Below are 26,485 nucleotides of genomic sequence, written 5' to 3' on the forward strand. Positions count from 1 at the left end.
TGAGGTTGTACAATGAAAAAAATGGGTCATTAACATAATGGAGAAAGGTTAAGATGAGATCAGCAAATTAAATCCTTAAACTTGTTTACGGTGTGTATACTAGCATGACTAATATTGAATCCGTAACAGTCCCCTTCCAAAATATTTTCTGGCTATATAATAGCCTCTCAAGTGATCATCCAAAGATTTTTTTTGCTATATAAATAGCCTCTCAAGTGAGCAATCACTTCATCCGGCACATGTAATTCAACCTTGCTATAAAGCTGTAAAATCACCTATATCCCATGTCCGTTTTCATACTGCGGAACAGATTAAAAACTTTTTAGCCCACCTGGTTGAGAACTATATTGAGAATATCAAAAGCCCCTACAAAACAAATAGATATGTTATTAGTCAATGGATTCATATTGTCAATTATTCACATAAGAGCAAGTCCAATGCTAGATGCAAAATGGCTAAATCACTGCTATTAAAAAGGCCCCAAAAAAGCAAACTTGCATTCCAGTACTAGATGCATAAACTAGTTCAAAATTCAATTACCTTTTTAACAATTAGCAACTTTTTAACTTTCATTCTAATACTAGATGTTAGATGCATCAATTGTTTCCTTCCAATTTTAGTTAAATGGTGATATGGCAAAGATGCATAAATGCTTAACTGGTGCCATATATGCATACTTGGTGCCATATGCAAAAATGCATAAATATAGAAGGATTTATGCATAAACATGCATACTTCGTGCCATACTTGTGTTGCACTACAGCTTGGGCCTGGCGCAACCCCAACAATCTAAGATCAATATTCTATGAGGCACCAGAAAGTAAATCTCATTGCTAGCCTAACACATAACCGAATGAAAGCCTTGGTTTTCTGGGTTTTTCGGTCATCCAGATGTTTAGTGCATGATTTTGTAACTCGACCCTCATTAACTGGATGTCAAATATATATTTTTTAATTTTCACCCCTAATGTTTAAGCACAGTTCAGGTCTGACTGCTAGATTCAACGCAACAGAATTATTTACCTCTCTCTCTCTGTTGCAAAAAACAACTTTAATCCCGGCCGTCAACAAAGAGATGTCCAGCCAGCATCACCTCCTGAGCTCCAAGCAGCAGAGCAGCAACCAGGAGCAAGAATGGAATCTTTTCGTTCCCAGCTCCACTCACTGGCCAGAAACTGTATAAAAAATGAATACAAGATATTACTTTCGACATTTAGACATTCCCTGCTTTGCATTTTAAACAAGCAATTGCCAAACAATTTCAAGTATAAGTCAACAAGATGCCACCAATCCTGTTAATTTAGAGTAAAAATGCACTATCACGTTTCTTCTTATTATCTTAATTTATATTATTAGGCGAGTTTCCTCGCAAAGCTTCCCGCATCGACGGAGCAAAACTAACATGAGTCTGACAATGGTACAAATACGATATGCAGCCTACATTATAACGTACTTACCTGGATGGGGTCAATGGGTGATCATTAAGGTCCACGGCCTAGGGAAGTGACTTCCACTGCACTTCGGATGGGTGCTTCCCTAAGGTCTACCCAAGAGGTGGAGCCTACATCATAATTTGTGCAAGGGGGGGCTTGCGTCCGCGCAGCCCCTGCAATCATAGTAAAGTTTATTCTTGGCGATACAGAAATTTTCTGTCAAAGCACACAATCAGTGTCTAATTTCTTGTCCTCTTAAATCAGGTTGCTGTCCCCGTTTCTTCTTCCAAATAACACAGCCATGTGACTTGCACACAGCAAACTGTTTTTTCGCCTTTTACTACAGAATACTGAGTGCTCACTAACAGTGGCATATGCCTAGTTTTGGAGGGGCCTTTTGTACGGATCCCCCCCAAAATAATCAAGCTACAACTTTAAGCAATCCACCGACAGAAAGGAAATACATTGTTCCTAGCATCAAGTGTCTCAACAGACCTCTTCATCAGTGCAGTAATTACTTCAATTTGCTCATGCTGCTCCACTGCAACAGAGTTGCTAGCGATGGACTTGACGTGTTTCGCTATTGGCAATCAATAAGAACACAATTGACAAAAGCGTGTTTTAGTTCGTTAGTTGATTTTTGTTTGAATTGCACCTTTTAACTACGCCCCTTTGAGTGGTTTCCGGGGGTTTCTATAATTCTTACTTCACCGAAAACACTACTTACCAAAAAATAATGCAGCAAGGAAATTTGCGGTGTTGTTTCCGTGGATGACTCGGTTGAGCAAACCCATTTTCCCCTGGCTTCACATCTATACCAGCTCGTCATACAATTTTTTTGATTCTCTCTTTTTGCTTATGTAGTTTATAACCTCTAAATAATTTATGCTCGCGTTTAGTTCCCCTTCTAGGCTACGTGGCTGGATTCTACTACGTACCACCAGGATATATTTTGGGTTGGAAGCCGTCCATCTCAGTTTATAAACGTTGTCACACAATTTGTTGAGGCATACCTTTCTCGGCCTTTTGGCTAAGATCAAGTGTAGTATCTGTTCTTATCAGTTTAATATCTGATATGTGGGCTATTGGTTCACACGATATTAAATTTATTTTTTAAGGGGGAAGGCCCACCAAAATAGCTTGCTATAGGGCTCTTCACGTGTCGCTTGAGTGTTGCACTACTACTCGGGCCTGGCACACCCCCACAAAACAAATGACAAAAATTATGAGCCTAAATCAATAGCAATGCATTGAATTCTAGATTTCTGCTTGCCTCCAAGCTTTAACGTGAAAAGTCCATAAAGGGCATATTTGTACATTACCAACTCAAACAAGCTAATGTTTTGCTTGCTCAGATATTTTCAAACAAATGTCCCCACAAAACATGGGGAATTGAGTTGACGCATACTTTCTAATAATCATTCTCGAGATATAGATTTCATGACTAATAGGTTCGGTTCGGTTTATACTCCACCGGTCGTGTAATTTTTGAATATTTGAGCAAACTTATATCTACATCACAGAATAAATAGATCGAATATTTTTGTATTCAGTCTGATTGTAAAATAGCTTCAAATGTATATTAGTTGGTCGAGTTTAACAACTCTAGAGAATCATTTTTTTTGATAATTTCTCAACATCTTCACGTCAATCAATATAATAACATATAATAAGGGTGGTCTCCTCTCACATTATGTACTAGTTAGTATATTGAAATGGATTAAATGTCATCATAAGTATGGTTTCGTTTTCAGAATTTATTATAGCTTAATTGACTGTGATGCTACAAAAGAATATGTTGGGGCTAAACGGCAAATACAGAGAAAGGTTGTCGCCATGTTGTTAAAGCTCCTAGCACGACACCATGGCGAAACCTAGTTAGAAACATGAATTTAAACGCGGGGTTTGCACAAGTAGAACTAGCAAGTGACGCGCCACTACCATTGTCATGTTTAATGAGTAGAATGCTGGCCTGAAGGGTACACAGCTTCCTAAGCCCCCACCCCCCTCATGCACAACACTGAAAAAATGCATTTCACGCGCTCTTTCCTGCTGGGGCTGACTTTTTTATTAAGAAACACCGAATGAGCGAACCGGTTATTTAGACACTTAACAACACTAATTTTGACGGCCTTCAGATTTAAGTCATCTAAGATGTGCTTGCTAACTTAAATTCGAACGGAAGTCATAAATACAACCAAAATCTAGTTAGTTAGTTGTTAGGCTGGATCGCAGTGATTTGCAATAATCAAATAGGATTCATACAGCTCAAAATCATATATACAGCACTTAACATTCATGATATTGGATCGACTATGCATGTATCATCCATAAAATCAAGTAATGAAGTGATCCATACCTGTTCCGCGAAAACATGTTAACTTCTTGGAGGAAATGTCTCGGAATGCCTACACCGAACACCGAATGAAAGCCTTGATTTTATGGTTTTTTCAGTCATCCAGATGTTTAGTGCATGATTTTGTCACGCGACCCTCATTAACTGGATGGCAAATATATATATTTTAATTTTCACCCCTAATGTTTAAGCACAGTTCAGGTCTGACTACTACATTCAACGCAACAGAATTATTTACCACTCTGTTGCAAAAAACAACTTTAATCCCGGCCGTCAACAAAGAGATGTCCAGCCAGCATCTGTCACCTCCTGAGCTCCAAGCAGCAGAGCAGCAACCAGGAGCAAGAATGCAATCTTTTCGTTCCCAGTTCCACTCACTGGCCAGAAACTGTATAAAAAATGAATGCAAGATATTACTTTCGACATTTAGACATTCCCTGCTTTGCATTTTAAACAAGCAATTGCCAAACAATTTCAAGTATAAGTCAACAAGATGCCACCAATCCTGTTAATTTAGAGTAAAAATGCACTATCACGTTTCTTCTTATTATCTTAATTTATATTATTAGGCGAGTTTCCTCGCAAAGCTTCCCGCATCGACGGAGCAAAACTAACATGAGTCTGACAATGGTACAAATACGATATGCAGCCTACATTATAACGTACTTACCTGGATGGGGTCAATGGGTGATCATTAAGGTCCACGGCCTAGGGAAGTGACTTCCACTGCACTTCGGATGGGTGCTTCCCTAAGGTCTACCCAAGAGGTGGAGCCTACATCATAATTTGTGCAAGGGGGGGCTTGCGTCCGCGCAGCCCCTGCAATCATAGTAAAGTTTATTCTTGGCGATACAGAAATTTTCTGTCAAAGCACACAATCAGTGTCTAATTTCTTGTCCTCTTAAATCAGGTTGCTGTCCCCGTTTCTTCTTCCAAATAACACAGCCATGTGACTTGCACACAGCAAACTGTTTTTTCGCCTTTTACTACAGAATACTGAGTGCTCACTAACAGTGGCATATGCCTAGTTTTGGAGGGGCCTTTTGTACGGATCCCCCCCAAAATAATCAAGCTACAACTTTAAGCAATCCACCGACAGAAAGGAAATACATTGTTCCTAGCATCAAGTGTCTCAACAGACCTCTTCATCAGTGCAGTAATTACTTCAATTTGCTCATGCTGCTCCACTGCAACAGAGTTGCTAGCGATGGACTTGACGTGTTTCGCTATTGGCAATCAATAAGAACACAATTGACAAAAGCGTGTTTTAGTTCGTTAGTTGATTTTTGTTTGAATTGCACCTTTTAACTACGCCCCTTTGAGTGGTTTCCGGGGGTTTCTATAATTCTTACTTCACCGAAAACACTACTTACCAAAAAATAATGCAGCAAGGAAATTTGCGGTGTTGTTTCCGTGGATGACTCGGTTGAGCAAACCCATTTTCCCCTGGCTTCACATCTATACCAGCTCGTCATACAATTTTTTTGATTCTCTCTTTTTGCTTATGTAGTTTATAACCTCTAAATAATTTATGCTCGCGTTTAGTTCCCCTTCTAGGCTACGTGGCTGGATTCTACTACGTACCACCAGGATATATTTTGGGTTGGAAGCCGTCCATCTCAGTTTATAAACGTTGTCACACAATTTGTTGAGGCATACCTTTCTCGGCCTTTTGGCTAAGATCAAGTGTAGTATCTGTTCTTATCAGTTTAATATCTGATATGTGGGCTATTGGTTCACACGATATTAAATTTATTTTTTAAGGGGGAAGGCCCACCAAAATAGCTTGCTATAGGGCTCTTCACGTGTCGCTTGAGTGTTGCACTACTACTCGGGCCTGGCACACCCCCACAAAACAAATGACAAAAATTATGAGCCTAAATCAATAGCAATGCATTGAATTCTAGATTTCTGCTTGCCTCCAAGCTTTAACGTGAAAAGTCCATAAAGGGCATATTTGTACATTACCAACTCAAACAAGCTAATGTTTTGCTTGCTCAGATATTTTCAAACAAATGTCCCCACAAAACATGGGGAATTGAGTTGACGCATACTTTCTAATAATCATTCTCGAGATATAGATTTCATGACTAATAGGTTCGGTTCGGTTTATACTCCACCGGTCGTGTAATTTTTGAATATTTGAGCAAACTTATATCTACATCACAGAATAAATAGATCGAATATTTTTGTATTCAGTCTGATTGTAAAATAGCTTCAAATGTATATTAGTTGGTCGAGTTTAACAACTCTAGAGAATCATTTTTTTTGATAATTTCTCAACATCTTCACGTCAATCAATATAATAACATATAATAAGGGTGGTCTCCTCTCACATTATGTACTAGTTAGTATATTGAAATGGATTAAATGTCATCATAAGTATGGTTTCGTTTTCAGAATTTATTATAGCTTAATTGACTGTGATGCTACAAAAGAATATGTTGGGGCTAAACGGCAAATACAGAGAAAGGTTGTCGCCATGTTGTTAAAGCTCCTAGCACGACACCATGGCGAAACCTAGTTAGAAACATGAATTTAAACGCGGGGTTTGCACAAGTAGAACTAGCAAGTGACGCGCCACTACCATTGTCATGTTTAATGAGTAGAATGCTGGCCTGAAGGGTACACAGCTTCCTAAGCCCCCACCCCCCTCATGCACAACACTGAAAAAATGCATTTCACGCGCTCTTTCCTGCTGGGGCTGACTTTTTTATTAAGAAACACCGAATGAGCGAACCGGTTATTTAGACACTTAACAACACTAATTTTGACGGCCTTCAGATTTAAGTCATCTAAGATGTGCTTGCTAACTTAAATTCGAACGGAAGTCATAAATACAACCAAAATCTAGTTAGTTAGTTGTTAGGCTGGATCGCAGTGATTTGCAATAATCAAATAGGATTCATACAGCTCAAAATCATATATACAGCACTTAACATTCATGATATTGGATCGACTATGCATGTATCATCCATAAAATCAAGTAATGAAGTGATCCATACCTGTTCCGCGAAAACATGTTAACTTCTTGGAGGAAATGTCTCGGAATGCCTACACCGAACACCGAATGAAAGCCTTGATTTTATGGTTTTTTCAGTCATCCAGATGTTTAGTGCATGATTTTGTCACGCGACCCTCATTAACTGGATGGCAAATATATATATTTTAATTTTCACCCCTAATGTTTAAGCACAGTTCAGGTCTGACTACTACATTCAACGCAACAGAATTATTTACCACTCTGTTGCAAAAAACAACTTTAATCCCGGCCGTCAACAAAGAGATGTCCAGCCAGCATCTGTCACCTCCTGAGCTCCAAGCAGCAGAGCAGCAACCAGGAGCAAGAATGCAATCTTTTCGTTCCCAGTTCCACTCACTGGCCAGAAACTGTATAAAAAATGAATGCAAGATATTACTTTCGACATTTAGACATTCCCTGCTTTGCATTTTAAACAAGCAATTGCCAAACAATTTCAAGTATAAGTCAACAAGATGCCACCAATCCTGTTAATTTAGAGTAAAAATGCACTATCACGTTTCTTCTTATTATCTTAATTTATATTATTAGGCGAGTTTCCTCGCAAAGCTTCCCGCATCGACGGAGCAAAACTAACATGAGTCTGACAATGGTACAAATACGATATGCAGCCTACATTATAACGTACTTACCTGGATGGGGTCAATGGGTGATCATTAAGGTCCACGGCCTAGGGAAGTGACTTCCACTGCACTTCGGATGGGTGCTTCCCTAAGGTCTACCCAAGAGGTGGAGCCTACATCATAATTTGTGCAAGGGGGGGCTTGCGTCCGCGCAGCCCCTGCAATCATAGTAAAGTTTATTCTTGGCGATACAGAAATTTTCTGTCAAAGCACACAATCAGTGTCTAATTTCTTGTCCTCTTAAATCAGGTTGCTGTCCCCGTTTCTTCTTCCAAATAACACAGCCATGTGACTTGCACACAGCAAACTGTTTTTTCGCCTTTTACTACAGAATACTGAGTGCTCACTAACAGTGGCATATGCCTAGTTTTGGAGGGGCCTTTTGTACGGATCCCCCCCAAAATAATCAAGCTACAACTTTAAGCAATCCACCGACAGAAAGGAAATACATTGTTCCTAGCATCAAGTGTCTCAACAGACCTCTTCATCAGTGCAGTAATTACTTCAATTTGCTCATGCTGCTCCACTGCAACAGAGTTGCTAGCGATGGACTTGACGTGTTTCGCTATTGGCAATCAATAAGAACACAATTGACAAAAGCGTGTTTTAGTTCGTTAGTTGATTTTTGTTTGAATTGCACCTTTTAACTACGCCCCTTTGAGTGGTTTCCGGGGGTTTCTATAATTCTTACTTCACCGAAAACACTACTTACCAAAAAATAATGCAGCAAGGAAATTTGCGGTGTTGTTTCCGTGGATGACTCGGTTGAGCAAACCCATTTTCCCCTGGCTTCACATCTATACCAGCTCGTCATACAATTTTTTTGATTCTCTCTTTTTGCTTATGTAGTTTATAACCTCTAAATAATTTATGCTCGCGTTTAGTTCCCCTTCTAGGCTACGTGGCTGGATTCTACTACGTACCACCAGGATATATTTTGGGTTGGAAGCCGTCCATCTCAGTTTATAAACGTTGTCACACAATTTGTTGAGGCATACCTTTCTCGGCCTTTTGGCTAAGATCAAGTGTAGTATCTGTTCTTATCAGTTTAATATCTGATATGTGGGCTATTGGTTCACACGATATTAAATTTATTTTTTAAGGGGGAAGGCCCACCAAAATAGCTTGCTATAGGGCTCTTCACGTGTCGCTTGAGTGTTGCACTACTACTCGGGCCTGGCACACCCCCACAAAACAAATGACAAAAATTATGAGCCTAAATCAATAGCAATGCATTGAATTCTAGATTTCTGCTTGCCTCCAAGCTTTAACGTGAAAAGTCCATAAAGGGCATATTTGTACATTACCAACTCAAACAAGCTAATGTTTTGCTTGCTCAGATATTTTCAAACAAATGTCCCCACAAAACATGGGGAATTGAGTTGACGCATACTTTCTAATAATCATTCTCGAGATATAGATTTCATGACTAATAGGTTCGGTTCGGTTTATACTCCACCGGTCGTGTAATTTTTGAATATTTGAGCAAACTTATATCTACATCACAGAATAAATAGATCGAATATTTTTGTATTCAGTCTGATTGTAAAATAGCTTCAAATGTATATTAGTTGGTCGAGTTTAACAACTCTAGAGAATCATTTTTTTTGATAATTTCTCAACATCTTCACGTCAATCAATATAATAACATATAATAAGGGTGGTCTCCTCTCACATTATGTACTAGTTAGTATATTGAAATGGATTAAATGTCATCATAAGTATGGTTTCGTTTTCAGAATTTATTATAGCTTAATTGACTGTGATGCTACAAAAGAATATGTTGGGGCTAAACGGCAAATACAGAGAAAGGTTGTCGCCATGTTGTTAAAGCTCCTAGCACGACACCATGGCGAGACCTAGTTAGAAACATTAGAAACATGAATTTAAACGCGGGGTTTGCACAAGTAGAACTAGCAAGTGACGCGCCACTACCATTGTCATGTTTAATGAGTAGAATGCTGGCCTGAAGGGTACACAGCTTCCTAAGCCCCCCCCCCCCCTCCTCATGCACAACACTGAAAAATGCATTTCACGCGCTCTTTCCTGCTGGGGCTGACTTTTTTATTAAGAAACACCGAATGAGCGAACCGGTTATTTAGACACTTAACAACACTAATTTTGACGGCCTTCAGATTTAAGTCATCTAAGATGTGCTTGCTAACTTAAATTCGAACGGAAGTCATAAATACAACCAAAATCTAGTTAGTTAGTTGTTAGGCTGGATCGCAGTGATTTGCAATAATCAAATAGGATTCATACAGCTCAAAATCATATATACAGCACTTAACATTCATGATATTGGATCGACTATGCATGTATCATCCATAAAATCAAGTAATGAAGTGATCCATACCTGTTCCGCGAAAACATGTTAACTTCTTGGAGGAAATGTCTCGGAATGCCTACACCGAACACCGAATGAAAGCCTTGATTTTATGGTTTTTTCAGTCATCCAGATGTTTAGTGCATGATTTTGTCACGCGACCCTCATTAACTGGATGGCAAATATACATATTTTAATTTTCACCCCTAATGTTTAAGCACAGTTCAGGTCTGACTGCTACATTCAACGCAACAGAATTATTTACCTCTCTGTTGCAAAAAACAACTTTAATCCCGGCCGTCAACAAAGAGATGTCCAGCCAGCATCTGTCACCTCCTGAGCTCCAAGCAGCAGAGCAGCAACCAGGAGCAAGAATGCAATCTTTTCGTTCCCAGTTCCACTCACTGGCCAGAAACTGTATAAAAAATGAATGCAAGATATTACTTTCGACATTTAGACATTCCCTGCTTTGCATTTTAAACAAGCAATTGCCAAACAATTTCAAGTATAAGTCAACAAGATGCCACCAATCCTGTTAATTTAGAGTAAAAATGCACTATCACGTTTCTTCTTATTATCTTAATTTATATTATTAGGCGAGTTTCCTCGCAAAGCTTCCCGCATCGACGGAGCAAAACTAACATGAGTCTGACAATGGTACAAATACGATATGCAGCCTACATTATAACGTACTTACCTGGATGGGGTCAATGGGTGATCATTAAGGTCCATGGCCTAGGGAAGTGACTTCCACTGCACTTCGGATGGGTGCTTCCCTAAGGTCTACCCAAGAGGTGGAGCCTACATCATAATTTGTGCAAGGGGGGGCTTGCGTCCGCGCAGCCCCTGCAATCATAGTAAAGTTTATTCTTGGCGATACAGAAATTTTCTGTCAAAGCACACAATCAGTGTCTAATTTCTTGTCCTCTTAAATCAGGTTGCTGTCCCCGTTTCTTCTTCCAAATAACACAGCCATGTGACTTGCACACAGCAAACTGTTTTTTCGCCTTTTACTACAGAATACTGAGTGCTCACTAACAGTGGCATATGCCTAGTTTTGGAGGGGCCTTTTGTACGGATCCCCCCCAAAATAATCAAGCTACAACTTTAAGCAATCCACCGACAGAAAGGAAATACATTGTTCCTAGCATCAAGTGTCTCAACAGACCTCTTCATCAGTGCAGTAATTACTTCAATTTGCTCATGCTGCTCCACTGCAACAGAGTTGCTAGCGATGGACTTGACGTGTTTCGCTATTGGCAATCAATAAGAACACAATTGACAAAAGCGTGTTTTAGTTCGTTAGTTGATTTTTGTTTGAATTGCACCTTTTAACTACGCCCCTTTGAGTGGTTTCCGGGGGTTTCTATAATTCTTACTTCACCGAAAACACTACTTACCAAAAAATAATGCAGCAAGGAAATTTGCGGTGTTGTTTCCGTGGATGACTCGGTTGAGCAAACCCATTTTCCCCTGGCTTCACATCTATACCAGCTCGTCATACAATTTTTTTGATTCTCTCTTTTTGCTTATGTAGTTTATAACCTCTAAATAATTTATGCTCGCGTTTAGTTCCCCTTCTAGGCTACGTGGCTGGATTCTACTACGTACCACCAGGATATATTTTGGGTTGGAAGCCGTCCATCTCAGTTTATAAACGTTGTCACACAATTTGTTGAGGCATACCTTTCTCGGCCTTTTGGCTAAGATCAAGTGTAGTATCTGTTCTTATCAGTTTAATATCTGATATGTGGGCTATTGGTTCACACGATATTAAATTTATTTTTTAAGGGGGAAGGCCCACCAAAATAGCTTGCTATAGGGCTCTTCACGTGTCGCTTGAGTGTTGCACTACTACTCGGGCCTGGCACACCCCCACAAAACAAATGACAAAAATTATGAGCCTAAATCAATAGCAATGCATTGAATTCTAGATTTCTGCTTGCCTCCAAGCTTTAACGTGAAAAGTCCATAAAGGGCATATTTGTACATTACCAACTCAAACAAGCTAATGTTTTGCTTGCTCAGATATTTTCAAACAAATGTCCCCACAAAACATGGGGAATTGAGTTGACGCATACTTTCTAATAATCATTCTCGAGATATAGATTTCATGACTAATAGGTTCGGTTCGGTTTATACTCCACCGGTCGTGTAATTTTTGAATATTTGAGCAAACTTATATCTACATCACAGAATAAATAGATCGAATATTTTTGTATTCAGTCTGATTGTAAAATAGCTTCAAATGTATATTAGTTGGTCGAGTTTAACAACTCTAGAGAATCATTTTTTTTGATAATTTCTCAACATCTTCACGTCAATCAATATAATAACATATAATAAGGGTGGTCTCCTCTCACATTATGTACTAGTTAGTATATTGAAATGGATTAAATGTCATCATAAGTATGGTTTCGTTTTCAGAATTTATTATAGCTTAATTGACTGTGATGCTACAAAAGAATATGTTGGGGCTAAACGGCAAATACAGAGAAAGGTTGTCGCCATGTTGTTAAAGCTCCTAGCACGACACCATGGCGAGACCTAGTTAGAAACATGAATTTAAACGCGGGGTTTGCACAAGTAGAACTAGCAAGTGACGCGCCACTAACATTGTCATGTTTAATGAGTAGAATGCTGGCCTGAAGGGTACACAGCTTCCTAAGCCCCCCCCCCCCCCCCCCTCCTCATGCACAACACTGAAAAATGCATTTCACGCGCTCTTTCCTGCTGGGGCTGACTTTTTTATTAAGAAACACCGAATGAGCGAACCGGTTATTTAGACACTTAACAACACTAATTTTGACGGCCTTCAGATTTAAGTCATCTAAGATGTGCTTGCTAACTTAAATTCGAACGGAAGTCATAAATACAACCAAAATCTAGTTAGTTAGTTGTTAGGCTGGATCGCAGTGATTTGCAATAATCAAATAGGATTCATACAGCTCAAAATCATATATACAGCACTTAACATTCATGATATTGGATCGACTATGCATGTATCATCCATAAAATCAAGTAATGAAGTGATCCATACCTGTTCCGCGAAAACATGTTAACTTCTTGGAGGAAATGTCTCGGAATGCCTACACCGAACACCGAATGAAAGCCTTGATTTTATGGTTTTTTCAGTCATCCAGATGTTTAGTGCATGATTTTGTCACGCGACCCTCATTAACTGGATGGCAAATATACATATTTTAATTTTCACCCCTAATGTTTAAGCACAGTTCAGGTCTGACTGCTACATTCAACGCAACAGAATTATTTACCTCTCTGTTGCAAAAAACAACTTTAATCCCGGCCGTCAACAAAGAGATGTCCAGCCAGCATCTGTCACCTCCTGAGCTCCAAGCAGCAGAGCAGCAACCAGGAGCAAGAATGCAATCTTTTCGTTCCCAGTTCCACTCACTGGCCAGAAACTGTATAAAAAATGAATGCAAGATATTACTTTCGACATTTAGACATTCCCTGCTTTGCATTTTAAACAAGCAATTGCCAAACAATTTCAAGTATAAGTCAACAAGATGCCACCAATCCTGTTAATTTAGAGTAAAAATGCACTATCACGTTTCTTCTTATTATCTTAATTTATATTATTAGGCGAGTTTCCTCGCAAAGCTTCCCGCATCGACGGAGCAAAACTAACATGAGTCTGACAATGGTACAAATACGATATGCAGCCTACATTATAACGTACTTACCTGGATGGGGTCAATGGGTGATCATTAAGGTCCATGGCCTAGGGAAGTGACTTCCACTGCACTTCGGATGGGTGCTTCCCTAAGGTCTACCCAAGAGGTGGAGCCTACATCATAATTTGTGCAAGGGGGGGCTTGCGTCCGCGCAGCCCCTGCAATCATAGTAAAGTTTATTCTTGGCGATACAGAAATTTTCTGTCAAAGCACACAATCAGTGTCTAATTTCTTGTCCTCTTAAATCAGGTTGCTGTCCCCGTTTCTTCTTCCAAATAACACAGCCATGTGACTTGCACACAGCAAACTGTTTTTTCGCCTTTTACTACAGAATACTGAGTGCTCACTAACAGTGGCATATGCCTAGTTTTGGAGGGGCCTTTTGTACGGATCCCCCCCAAAATAATCAAGCTACAACTTTAAGCAATCCACCGACAGAAAGGAAATACATTGTTCCTAGCATCAAGTGTCTCAACAGACCTCTTCATCAGTGCAGTAATTACTTCAATTTGCTCATGCTGCTCCACTGCAACAGAGTTGCTAGCGATGGACTTGACGTGTTTCGCTATTGGCAATCAATAAGAACACAATTGACAAAAGCGTGTTTTAGTTCGTTAGTTGATTTTTGTTTGAATTGCACCTTTTAACTACGCCCCTTTGAGTGGTTTCCGGGGGTTTCTATAATTCTTACTTCACCGAAAACACTACTTACCAAAAAATAATGCAGCAAGGAAATTTGCGGTGTTGTTTCCGTGGATGACTCGGTTGAGCAAACCCATTTTCCCCTGGCTTCACATCTATACCAGCTCGTCATACAATTTTTTTGATTCTCTCTTTTTGCTTATGTAGTTTATAACCTCTAAATAATTTATGCTCGCGTTTAGTTCCCCTTCTAGGCTACGTGGCTGGATTCTACTACGTACCACCAGGATATATTTTGGGTTGGAAGCCGTCCATCTCAGTTTATAAACGTTGTCACACAATTTGTTGAGGCATACCTTTCTCGGCCTTTTGGCTAAGATCAAGTGTAGTATCTGTTCTTATCAGTTTAATATCTGATATGTGGGCTATTGGTTCACACGATATTAAATTTATTTTTTAAGGGGGAAGGCCCACCAAAATAGCTTGCTATAGGGCTCTTCACGTGTCGCTTGAGTGTTGCACTACTACTCGGGCCTGGCACACCCCCACAAAACAAATGACAAAAATTATGAGCCTAAATCAATAGCAATGCATTGAATTCTAGATTTCTGCTTGCCTCCAAGCTTTAACGTGAAAAGTCCATAAAGGGCATATTTGTACATTACCAACTCAAACAAGCTAATGTTTTGCTTGCTCAGATATTTTCAAACAAATGTCCCCACAAAACATGGGGAATTGAGTTGACGCATACTTTCTAATAATCATTCTCGAGATATAGATTTCATGACTAATAGGTTCGGTTCGGTTTATACTCCACCGGTCGTGTAATTTTTGAATATTTGAGCAAACTTATATCTACATCACAGAATAAATAGATCGAATATTTTTGTATTCAGTCTGATTGTAAAATAGCTTCAAATGTATATTAGTTGGTCGAGTTTAACAACTCTAGAGAATCATTTTTTTTGATAATTTCTCAACATCTTCACGTCAATCAATATAATAACATATAATAAGGGTGGTCTCCTCTCACATTATGTACTAGTTAGTATATTGAAATGGATTAAATGTCATCATAAGTATGGTTTCGTTTTCAGAATTTATTATAGCTTAATTGACTGTGATGCTACAAAAGAATATGTTGGGGCTAAACGGCAAATACAGAGAAAGGTTGTCGCCATGTTGTTAAAGCTCCTAGCACGACACCATGGCGAGACCTAGTTAGAAACATGAATTTAAACGCGGGGTTTGCACAAGTAGAACTAGCAAGTGACGCGCCACTAACATTGTCATGTTTAATGAGTAGAATGCTGGCCTGAAGGGTACACAGCTTCCTAAGCCCCCCCCCCCCCCCCCCCCCTCCTCATGCACAACACTGAAAAATGCATTTCACGCGCTCTTTCCTGCTGGGGCTGACTTTTTTATTAAGAAACACCGAATGAGCGAACCGGTTATTTAGACACTTAACAACACTAATTTTGACGGCCTTCAGATTTAAGTCATCTAAGATGTGCTTGCTAACTTAAATTCGAACGGAAGTCATAAATACAACCAAAATCTAGTTAGTTAGTTGTTAGGCTGGATCGCAGTGATTTGCAATAATCAAATAGGATTCATACAGCTCAAAATCATATATACAGCACTTAACATTCATGATATTGGATCGACTATGCATGTATCATCCATAAAATCAAGTAATGAAGTGATCCATACCTGTTCCGCGAAAACATGTTAACTTCTTGGAGGAAATGTCTCGGAATGCCTACACCGAACACCGAATGAAAGCCTTGATTTTATGGTTTTTTCAGTCATCCAGATGTTTAGTGCATGATTTTGTCACGCGACCCTCATTAACTGGATGGCAAATATACATATTTTAATTTTCACCCCTAATGTTTAAGCACAGTTCAGGTCTGACTGCTACATTCAACGCAACAGAATTATTTACCTCTCTGTTGCAAAAAACAACTTTAATCCCGGCCGTCAACAAAGAGATGTCCAGCCAGCATCTGTCACCTCCTGAGCTCCAAGCAGCAGAGCAGCAACCAGGAGCAAGAATGCAATCTTTTCGTTCCCAGTTCCACTCACTGGCCAGAAACTGTATAAAAAATGAATGCAAGATATTACTTTCGACATTTAGACATTCCCTGCTTTGCATTTTAAACAAGCAATTGCCAAACAATTTCAAGTATAAGTCAACAAGATGCCACCAATCCTGTTAATTTAGAGTAAAAATGCACTATCACGTTTCTTCTTATTATCTTAATTTATATTATTAGGCGAGTTTCCTCGCAAAGCTTCCCGCATCGACGGAGCAAAACTAACATGAGTCTGACAATGGTACAAATACGATATGCAGCCTACATTATAACGTACTTACCTGGATGGGGTCAATGGGTGATCATTAAGGTCCATGGCCTAGGGAAGTGACTTCCACTGCACTTCGGATGGGTGCTTCCCTAAGGTCTACCCAAGAGGTGGAGCCTACATCATAATTTGTGCAAGGGGGGGCTTGCGTCCGCGCAGCCCCTGCAATCATAGTAAAGTTTATTCTTGGCGATACAGAAATTTTCTGTCAAAGCACACAATCAGTGTCTAATTTCTTGTCCTCTTAAATCAGGTAGCTGTCCCCGTTTCTTCTTCCAAATAACACAGCCATGTGACTTGCACACAGCAAACTGTTTTTTCGCCTTTTACTACAGAATACTGAGTGCTCACTAACAGTGGCATATGCCTAGTTTTGGAGGGGCCTTTTGTACGGATCCCCCCCAAAATAATCAAGCTACAACTTTAAGCAATCCACCGACAGAAAGGAAATACATTGTTCCTAGCATCAAGTGTCTCAACAGACCTCTTCATCAGTGCAGTAATTACTTCAATTTGCTCATGCTGCTCCACTGCAACAGAGTTGCTAGCGATGGACTTGACGTGTTTCGCTATTGGCAATCAATAAGAACACAATTGACAAAAGCGTGTTTTAGTTCGTTAGTTGATTTTTGTTTGAATTGCACCTTTTAACTACGCCCCTTTGAGTGGTTTCCGGGGGTTTCTATAATTCTTACTTCACCGAAAACACTACTTACCAAAAAATAATGCAGCAAGGAAATTTGCGGTGTTGTTTCCGTGGATGACTCGGTTGAGCAAACCCATTTTCCCCTGGCTTCACATCTATACCAGCTCGTCATACAATTTTTTTGATTCTCTCTTTTTGCTTATGTAGTTTATAACCTCTAAATAATTTATGCTCGCGTTTAGTTCCCCTTCTAGGCTACGTGGCTGGATTCTACTACGTACCACCAGGATATATTTTGGGTTGGAAGCCGTCCATCTCAGTTTATAAACGTTGTCACACAATTTGTTGAGGCATACCTTTCTCGGCCTTTTGGCTAAGATCAAGTGTAGTATCTGTTCTTATCAGTTTAATATCTGATATGTGGGCTATTGGTTCACACGATATTAAATTTATTTTTTAAGGGGGAAGGCCCACCAAAATAGCTTGCTATAGGGCTCTTCACGTGTCGCTTGAGTGTTGCACTACTACTCGGGCCTGGCACACCCCCACAAAACAAATGACAAAAATTATGAGCCTAAATCAATAGCAATGCATTGAATTCTAGATTTCTGCTTGCCTCCAAGCTTTAACGTGAAAAGTCCATAAAGGGCATATTTGTACATTACCAACTCAAACAAGCTAATGTTTTGCTTGCTCAGATATTTTCAAACAAATGTCCCCACAAAACATGGGGAATTGAGTTGACGCATACTTTCTAATAATCATTCTCGAGATATAGATTTCATGACTAATAGGTTCGGTTCGGTTTATACTCCACCGGTCGTGTAATTTTTGAATATTTGAGCAAACTTATATCTACATCACAGAATAAATAGATCGAATATTTTTGTATTCAGTCTGATTGTAAAATAGCTTCAAATGTATATTAGTTGGTCGAGTTTAACAACTCTAGAGAATCATTTTTTTTGATAATTTCTCAACATCTTCACGTCAATCAATATAATAACATATAATAAGGGTGGTCTCCTCTCACATTATGTACTAGTTAGTATATTGAAATGGATTAAATGTCATCATAAGTATGGTTTCGTTTTCAGAATTTATTATAGCTTAATTGACTGTGATGCTACAAAAGAATATGTTGGGGCTAAACGGCAAATACAGAGAAAGGTTGTCGCCATGTTGTTAAAGCTCCTAGCACGACACCATGGCGAGACCTAGTTAGAAACATGAATTTAAACGCGGGGTTTGCACAAGTAGAACTAGCAAGTGACGCGCCACTAACATTGTCATGTTTAATGAGTAGAATGCTGGCCTGAAGGGTACACAGCTTCCTAAGCCCCCCCCCCCCCCCCCCCCCTCCTCATGCACAACACTGAAAAATGCATTTCACGCGCTCTTTCCTGCTGGGGCTGACTTTTTTATTAAGAAACACCGAATGAGCGAACCGGTTATTTAGACACTTAACAACACTAATTTTGACGGCCTTCAGATTTAAGTCATCTAAGATGTGCTTGCTAACTTAAATTCGAACGGAAGTCATAAATACAACCAAAATCTAGTTAGTTAGTTGTTAGGCTGGATCGCAGTGATTTGCAATAATCAAATAGGATTCATACAGCTCAAAATCATATATACAGCACTTAACATTCATGATATTGGATCGACTATGCATGTATCATCCATAAAATCAAGTAATGAAGTGATCCATACCTGTTCCGCGAAAACATGTTAACTTCTTGGAGGAAATGTCTCGGAATGCCTACACCGAACACCGAATGAAAGCCTTGATTTTATGGTTTTTTCAGTCATCCAGATGTTTAGTGCATGATTTTGTCACGCGACCCTCATTAACTGGATGGCAAATATACATATTTTAATTTTCACCCCTAATGTTTAAGCACAGTTCAGGTCTGACTGCTACATTCAACGCAACAGAATTATTTACCTCTCTGTTGCAAAAAACAACTTTAATCCCGGCCGTCAACAAAGAGATGTCCAGCCAGCATCTGTCACCTCCTGAGCTCCAAGCAGCAGAGCAGCAACCAGGAGCAAGAATGCAATCTTTTCGTTCCCAGTTCCACTCACTGGCCAGAAACTGTATAAAAAATGAATGCAAGATATTACTTTCGACATTTAGACATTCCCTGCTTTGCATTTTAAACAAGCAATTGCCAAACAATTTCAAGTATAAGTCAACAAGATGCCACCAATCCTGTTAATTTAGAGTAAAAATGCACTATCACGTTTCTTCTTATTATCTTAATTTATATTATTAGGCGAGTTTCCTCGCAAAGCTTCCCGCATCGACGGAGCAAAACTAACATGAGTCTGACAATGGTACAAATACGATATGCAGCCTACATTATAACATACTTACCTGGATGGGGTCAATGGGTGATCATTAAGGTCCACGGCCTAGGGAAGTGACTTCCACTGCACTTCGGATGGGTGCTTCCCTAAGGTCTACCCAAGAGGTGGAGCCTACATCATAATTTGTGCAAGGGGGGCTTGCGTCCGCGCAGCCCCTGCAATCATAGTAAAGTTTATTCTTGGCGATACAGAAATTTTCTGTCAAAGCACACAATCAGTGTCTAATTTCTTGTCCTTTGACAGCTTGATTGATACAGCAGTCTTGCTGACAAGAAATAAATCAGGTTGCTGTCCCCGTTTCTTCTTCCAAATAACACAGCCATGTGACTTGCACACAGCAAACTGTTTTTTCGCCTTTTACTACAGAATACTGAGTGCTCACTAACAGTGGCATATGCCTAGTTTTGGAGGGGCCTTTTGTACGGATCCCCCCCAAAATAGCAAGTGACGCGCCACTAACATTTGTCATGTTTAATGAGTAGAATGCTGGCCTGAAGGGTAACATGAATTTAAACACGGGGTTTGCACAAGCAGAACTAGCAAGTGACGCGCCACTACCATTGTCATGTTTAATGAGTAGAATGCTGGCCTGAAGGGTACGCAGCTTCCTAAGCCCCCCCCCCCCCCCCCTTCTTCTCTCTCATGCACAACACTGAAAAATGCATTTCACACGCTCTTTCCTGCTGGGGCTGACTTTTTTTATTAAGAAACACCGAACGAGCGAACCGGTTATTTAGACACTTAACAACACTAATTTTGACGGCCTTCAGATTTAAGTCATCTGAGATGTGCTTGCTAACTTAAATTCGAACGGAAATCATAAATGCAACAAAGGTTCTAGCTAGTTAGTTGTTAGGCTGGATCGCAGTGATTTGCAATAATCAAATAGGATTCATAGAGCTCAAAATCATATATACAGCACTTAACATTAATGATATTGGATCGACTATGCATGTATCATCCATAAAATCAAGCAATGAAGTGATCCATACCTGTTCCGCGAAAACATGTTAACTTCTTGGAGGAAATGTCTCGGAATGCCTACACCGAACAATATGATTCTGGTACCACGGTCTCAGCCGCGAAAGCTTGTAGAGTAATGCAGAATATATATTTTTGAGAAGCAAAGCTGCATATCAAGACTAGTCTCAGCGAGAGGTTGATGCTTTGACAACAAAGATGAATTACAATTTGGTCCCACCAACACTTATAATTTTATTCCAATCAAACTTCTTGGTGAAATTTAAAATTCAGAGTTTTCATATTAGGTGCATTCCCTTTCGAGCTTAGAAAGGTTGTTGCCTTTTTGTTAAAGCTCCTAGCATGACACCATGGCGAGACCGACTTGGAAACATGAATTTAAACGCAGAGTCTGCACAATTAGAACTAGCAAGTGACGTACCACTACTTGTTCATTGTCATGTTCAATTAGTGGAATCTTTGCCTAAAGGGTTACACAGCTTCCTAGCTTCCTAACCACCAACCCCCCCCCCCCCCCCCAGTCTGAAGTACAGCACACGCTCTTTCTTGTTAGGGTTGACTTTCTTATTAAGAAACACCGAACGAGCAACACCGAGCAGGGACACACTTAACAGAACTAATTTGGATGTCCTTCGTATTTAAGTCATCTGAGATACGCTTGCTAACTTAAGTTCGAGCGGAAATGAGAAATCCAACAAGGATTTTAATTAGTTAATTGTTAGGTTGGATTGCAGTGATTTCCATTAATCAAATAAGATTCATAAAACACAAACAATGATATATACACCACCTAACTTGCATGATATTGAATCGACTATGCATACATCATCCTTAAAATTAAGTTAGGAAGTGATCCATACCTGTTTTTCGGAACATGTAAACTTCTTGGAGGTTATGTCTCGGAATGCCTACACCGAACAATATGATTCTGGAACCATGGTCTCAGCCCAAAAAGCTTGAATGACAATGGAGAATATATATCTTTGAAAAGCAATGCTGCATATCAAGATAAATCTCAGCAAGAGGACGATGCTTTGACAACAAAGATAAATCACTTTCTGGTCCCAACAAAACTTACAATCTTATTCCAATCAAACATCTCAGTGAAATTCAAAATTCAGAGTTTTTGTATCAGTTGCATTTTCTTTTGAGCTCTTGCTATTGTGGAAGGTACTTGACAATAGCTTGCTATTGAGGTTTTCTTGCGTTGCCCAAGTGTTACAGTACTGCTGGGGCCTGGCGCAACCCCACCAATCTATAAGATTAATATTTATGCGAGACCCCAGAAGGTAAATCTCATTGCTAGTGTAACACCTAAAGAAATGAAAGCCTGTATTTTCTGGGTTTTTCTGTCATGCCTATTTAGTGCTTGATTTTGTGACGGTAACTGATTAACAGAATTGGCTTCAATTTCACCTTCTGTATTCTGCTATAGAATGCAGTGTCTATTATGAGTCTATGACCACGACTTGACCCTCGTTAACTGGATGGCAAATATTAAATTTTCACCATTAAATTTCCCCATCATATTACTAATTCATTTACATATATACCAAACAAGGAGTGCATTGTGCATGTGGAAAACATGTTTTAATCACTTGCTACTTAAGCCCACAGATGCCCTATTATACTCACATAGTCACATTGCATAATTACCTAATATCAGTGGAGAATAGCATTTACATTCATAATAAGAGAGTAATGGTGTAACATACATAAGATCTAGAAATTTAGGTAAATAAATCATGACAATATCTAAGACTACATTTGAGCTGGTGCGATGAATGTAATGTTGATAGATTAACCATACTGACTACATCACTTCACCGAAAATGGTTGGCTTAACAAAAAGGAAACTGTCTGTGAAACAAGACAGATTTGGGGCCTATTACATAATGTAGACTCATTGTTCTAAAAGTCGGTGACTAATCTATGTTCCCTAACTCACCGGACTGATTAAATCTCTGATTATAAAATTAAGCATCCGATTAATCCTCAATCAATCCAATTATTTTTTGTTCCGTGCTTCACCGATTAAGTTTCTCACTTAACACTTCACATAGTAATTAATTAAAATGCTGTTCGTATTTGACTTTAGAATCCTCCAAAAAGAATACACATTCCGAAGAATGATGAATCATCAGAATAAATCCAAACAACAAGCCTCATATCTATAACCTCAAGTAAAGCAGAATATGGAATACGAGTACATATATTTTATATTTGCATATAAGAAAAACTAAATCCAAAAGAGATCGGAGATAAATCTACTGACCAGAAGTTAAAGCCGGTAGCTAAATTCATCTTCTTCTGCCTCCGAGGGTTGAGAATCCCGAAAACCCAGCCTGTGTATCTTGGGAAGCGCGTTATTAATCTCCGTGTTTTGTTATATCATGTGTGTCTGTGCGCCTACTAAAATTGAAATGCCCATTAGGAATATTTTTATTAGAAGAACCTACAAATATAATTGATATTTTAATTTAAAAAACCTACAAATATTATTCAAAGTATCTGTATTTCTTTTTAGTTTAGTCGGTCGGCCGAGGCGGATCTTACTGGGACAAAGGGGCACCTGACCCCCTTATTTTTTTTTAATATTATACATATTTTTAAATTGTAAAATTGAAATTGACTCTCTTAGTTTTTTTTAACCCTCTTAGTTATTTTTACAAAAAAATTGACGCTCTTTAATTTTATAGTCAGATTCGCCAGTATCGGTCGGTACTTGACCGTATTATGAGCCTACTTATATAATGAATTTATCCTTTCTAACCAAAACTATTAATTTTTTATATTTTCTAACTAAAAAAACTCAATTTTCTACAAATAACTTAAGACTATATAACTGTCCTTTTTTTAACTAAAACACTTTTTCAAATTTCTAACTAAAAAACCGATTTTCTAAAAATAACACAGGCATCATACATATAAAAAAGATAATACTATTATATAAGATTATTAATATACAACCGATGTTATGTTTCAACTAAATACATTGATGTTATTTTTAATTACTATATGTTATCATTTTAAAAACAATACCATATATCTATACTATCTATTTATACTATACAATACAGTATATTATTGTTATTATTATTTTATCAAAACTGAAATATTAATAATTTTATTGGTCGATCAAGTTTTATCAGCCAGTCGGTATCGATATTCTTTAATATACAACGTTTTCTGTAACCTTTTTTATTATCAATTAAGCAAAAACATTTAAGAATCCGTTGAGTATGATCGGTTTGTATTTTAATTAAATTTAATATATAGACGATAAAATTACAAATCTTATAAAACACCCGAGCATAGCACTGATTATAAGCTAGTACATATAATATATTTATAATTTTTCACTGAATACATTATCATGTACATACATAATCACCAATATCATATATGTATTATAAATGATCATGAAAATCACGAGAAAGAACTAAACATTAAAATGTGAAATTAACAACGTATAGTAGATTTTATTGAATGTTGAAACTTGAATAAAACATACATGCATTGAAATAAACATTATTGGTAAAATAAGGAAACTTAAAGCGAAAATTTATTTTATTCAGAAAAGGAGCATGACATGCTTGCATTACATTTTTGTCACTAAGACCCATTTCATTAGCATCAACCGATTACTCATCAGAATCTTCAGAATTGTCGGATATCATTTCAAATTCCCCATTTTTTATTTTCTCCATATCCTTTAACAAAAGCTGATAATGAAGTTTTATGGCTTCCAAGGTCTTCCAAGGCATCTCACGAGCAATTTGTTCGAAGAATGCTGGAGGTGGAGGGGTATCAAACTCATTCAAGATGGTTTCGAATTTTTTGACATCTTTAAAGGACCAACCATCTTCAGTATAAGGCTCGTATTCATCCGCGGAAGAAGATTTCTTTTGGTTGGGTTGTGCCATTTTCAAATGTTTATGAATGAATTTCTTATAAGTTTTATCACCTATTTATAGCTACTGTGATACATAAAGATAAGCTTCGTGTCAACTAAAAACAATATCTTGTTTATAGATTGCTGCAATAAATTATATATGTATTTATATTTCAAGAGATATCATTATAGTTAGACTTATCTCTAGGACCGACTTCAAAAATATGTTCATGATCAGCCTCATCTCTAGAATTGACTATTGTTGTATAACATCCAAAACTTCCAAACTATAGATAATTGAATATAAAAATACACGATAGTATAATTTTTGTTGATATTAAAGAATATGCAAATAAAATCTATAGAAGTATAAATAAAGTAGATAAAAAAACGTCATATGATGAATATACGGAGAAAGATGTTTCACGTTCAGTTGTAGATAATATTAGTTCATTGAGTTAAGTTCTATGGAGTACATAAAAACATTGGAGTATTGGAGTACAAATCAAAATTTTTTAGTTTGATCCTATATAATATCTTTGATTATCCAAATTTTGATATAATCTATCATTTATAAGTTGTCTTGCACGTAATTGTCAATTAATCATTAATATCTTTCAACTTCAACAAGTATTAAGATTATTGTTCTGCTTATGAGTTATATTGCAGAACATAGAGTCCTATGATTTATAAAAGTAATTATTCTACCATTTGATCACGATGTTTATGTTGCAGAACATAATGTGCAGGTTGTCAAATATTTACAAATATTATTGGACAAAAAAAATTGAAATTTAGATGACTAGATTACATTTTATCAAACTCTGTACTCCAATACTCCAATTTTTTTTGTACTCCACAGAACTTAACTCTAGTTGATTTTCAAAATATGGATATGATGGTGAATTCTTTTAATAGTCAATGAATAAGATATAGTATCCAAGATGAAATATAGTATCCAAGTATCTAGAATTGACTATTGTTGTACAACATTCAAACTTCTAGATAATTGAATATAAAAATATATAGTGGTATTATTTTTGTTAATATTAAAGAATATGTAAATACAATCTATAGATATATTAATTAAGCAGATAAAGAACGTCATATGATGAAGTATATAGATAAAGATGCTTCACGTTCAGCTGTAGATAATATTACTTCATTTTCAAAATGTGGATTTGACGGTGATTTTTTTTTTATAGTCAATGAATAAATATAATATCCTCCTGACAAATAAATAAATAAATATAATATCCAAGTATCTGAAGAATTTACTGTGAAACTATAGACAAGATATAAGAGGTGAGTCTATAGATACGATATTGTAACACCCCAGTCCCACGTCGAGGAGTGTGGAGACTTTAGTTCAGTTTATAAGTATAAATACTACTACCAAGTGCATCAACAAATCATATGATCTTTTGAGGCCTGTGGTGGGCTCGTGGATTACTCAAGTTGTTGTAGTTGAGCCAGTTTATTTCGACTTATTTTCGTATCAGAGTTCGGAATTTAACCCGATCTTAGAAAACCCTCCGATGATACAAAACTTTATCTATAATTTAGTCAACATACAGGACCAACCTCTATAGACCCGTATCAAGATTCCATCCCATTTATTATTATATCATAATAATTATAATAATATATTCAGTTTATAATAATGTGAAATAATAATATATCATCTTTTAAATTAAAACCAAATTAATAATGCTACTCTCATCATAGCAAAGTGTATATTCGACAAATTTTACATAATAATATCTTACATATCCAATTTAGCAAATTATTTTTAGTCAACATTATTTGAAATAGCTCTAAAATCAACTTATATTTTATCGGGGATGTATTCATTAGTGTGAATATATATTTTCAATGTAAAGACTAAAAATAATCTTAAACACAATTAGTTTAGGGAAATTTAATGTCATTATTGCTCGCATCAATTAATGTAAGTGCAGGTTGTTTTCTTGATAATTCATTGCCAATTTTTAATATGATATGCTTGATTTTCATATTACATGCAACAATGTTTATACCAACACATTCATACATACAGGGGAATGGAACAAAGTCGAGTCTGCCAACATTTTTTTGCATTACAT

The 26,485-nt window shown here is 37.7% G+C and overlaps 1 long non-coding RNA gene and 20 other non-coding genes across 29 annotated transcripts; 20 read left to right on the plus strand and 1 right to left on the minus strand.

Annotated features, from left to right (window-relative positions):
* Window positions 1–5: 5 nt before the first annotated feature.
* Window positions 6–22,900, minus strand: LOC108206283 (uncharacterized). 9 transcript variants are annotated; one of them, XR_010289111.1, is made up of 18 exons: window positions 22,761–22,900; window positions 21,346–21,481; window positions 20,497–20,633; window positions 19,080–19,229; window positions 18,845–18,985; window positions 16,067–16,216; window positions 15,832–15,972; window positions 13,054–13,203; window positions 12,819–12,959; window positions 10,044–10,193; window positions 9,809–9,949; window positions 7,030–7,179; window positions 6,795–6,935; window positions 4,028–4,177; window positions 3,793–3,933; window positions 1,458–1,606; window positions 1,024–1,175; window positions 6–366 (listed from the first exon to the last, which is right to left on the minus strand). It is a non-coding gene; the product is annotated as an uncharacterized LOC108206283 (long non-coding RNA). The 9 variants fall into 9 exon arrangements; XR_010289116.1 differs by lacking the exon at window positions 1,458–1,606 and adding an exon at window positions 4,460–4,608; XR_010289117.1 differs by lacking the exon at window positions 1,458–1,606 and adding an exon at window positions 7,462–7,610.
* Window positions 1,450–1,609, plus strand: LOC135150943 (U1 spliceosomal RNA). The gene has a single exon (XR_010289403.1). It is a non-coding gene; the product is annotated as a U1 spliceosomal RNA (small nuclear RNA).
* Window positions 1,731–1,842, plus strand: LOC135151033 (U5 spliceosomal RNA). The gene has a single exon (XR_010289483.1). It is a non-coding gene; the product is annotated as a U5 spliceosomal RNA (small nuclear RNA).
* LOC135151013 (U2 spliceosomal RNA) lies at window positions 2,443–2,638 on the plus strand. The gene has a single exon (XR_010289464.1). It is a non-coding gene; the product is annotated as a U2 spliceosomal RNA (small nuclear RNA).
* Window positions 4,452–4,611, plus strand: LOC135150954 (U1 spliceosomal RNA). Its single transcript, XR_010289414.1, has one exon. It is a non-coding gene; the product is annotated as a U1 spliceosomal RNA (small nuclear RNA).
* Window positions 4,733–4,844, plus strand: LOC135151034 (U5 spliceosomal RNA). The gene has a single exon (XR_010289484.1). It is a non-coding gene; the product is annotated as a U5 spliceosomal RNA (small nuclear RNA).
* On the plus strand, window positions 5,445–5,640 carry LOC135151014 (U2 spliceosomal RNA). The gene has a single exon (XR_010289465.1). It is a non-coding gene; the product is annotated as a U2 spliceosomal RNA (small nuclear RNA).
* Window positions 7,454–7,613, plus strand: LOC135150965 (U1 spliceosomal RNA). Its single transcript, XR_010289424.1, has one exon. It is a non-coding gene; the product is annotated as a U1 spliceosomal RNA (small nuclear RNA).
* On the plus strand, window positions 7,735–7,846 carry LOC135151035 (U5 spliceosomal RNA). Its single transcript, XR_010289485.1, has one exon. It is a non-coding gene; the product is annotated as a U5 spliceosomal RNA (small nuclear RNA).
* On the plus strand, window positions 8,447–8,642 carry LOC135151015 (U2 spliceosomal RNA). Its single transcript, XR_010289466.1, has one exon. It is a non-coding gene; the product is annotated as a U2 spliceosomal RNA (small nuclear RNA).
* On the plus strand, window positions 10,468–10,627 carry LOC135151039 (U1 spliceosomal RNA). Its single transcript, XR_010289489.1, has one exon. It is a non-coding gene; the product is annotated as a U1 spliceosomal RNA (small nuclear RNA).
* On the plus strand, window positions 10,749–10,860 carry LOC135151036 (U5 spliceosomal RNA). The gene has a single exon (XR_010289486.1). It is a non-coding gene; the product is annotated as a U5 spliceosomal RNA (small nuclear RNA).
* On the plus strand, window positions 11,461–11,656 carry LOC135151016 (U2 spliceosomal RNA). The gene has a single exon (XR_010289467.1). It is a non-coding gene; the product is annotated as a U2 spliceosomal RNA (small nuclear RNA).
* Window positions 13,478–13,637, plus strand: LOC135150909 (U1 spliceosomal RNA). The gene has a single exon (XR_010289370.1). It is a non-coding gene; the product is annotated as a U1 spliceosomal RNA (small nuclear RNA).
* LOC135151037 (U5 spliceosomal RNA) lies at window positions 13,759–13,870 on the plus strand. The gene has a single exon (XR_010289487.1). It is a non-coding gene; the product is annotated as a U5 spliceosomal RNA (small nuclear RNA).
* LOC135151017 (U2 spliceosomal RNA) lies at window positions 14,471–14,666 on the plus strand. The gene has a single exon (XR_010289468.1). It is a non-coding gene; the product is annotated as a U2 spliceosomal RNA (small nuclear RNA).
* Window positions 16,491–16,650, plus strand: LOC135150920 (U1 spliceosomal RNA). The gene has a single exon (XR_010289381.1). It is a non-coding gene; the product is annotated as a U1 spliceosomal RNA (small nuclear RNA).
* LOC135151038 (U5 spliceosomal RNA) lies at window positions 16,772–16,883 on the plus strand. Its single transcript, XR_010289488.1, has one exon. It is a non-coding gene; the product is annotated as a U5 spliceosomal RNA (small nuclear RNA).
* Window positions 17,484–17,679, plus strand: LOC135151018 (U2 spliceosomal RNA). Its single transcript, XR_010289469.1, has one exon. It is a non-coding gene; the product is annotated as a U2 spliceosomal RNA (small nuclear RNA).
* LOC135150932 (U1 spliceosomal RNA) lies at window positions 19,504–19,662 on the plus strand. The gene has a single exon (XR_010289392.1). It is a non-coding gene; the product is annotated as a U1 spliceosomal RNA (small nuclear RNA).
* On the plus strand, window positions 19,822–19,933 carry LOC135151040 (U5 spliceosomal RNA). The gene has a single exon (XR_010289490.1). It is a non-coding gene; the product is annotated as a U5 spliceosomal RNA (small nuclear RNA).
* Window positions 22,901–26,485: the final 3,585 nt, after the last annotated feature.

This window comes from Daucus carota, chromosome 2, assembly GCF_001625215.2.
Source record: "Daucus carota subsp. sativus chromosome 2, DH1 v3.0, whole genome shotgun sequence".
NCBI lineage: Eukaryota > Viridiplantae > Streptophyta > Magnoliopsida > Apiales > Apiaceae > Daucus > Daucus carota.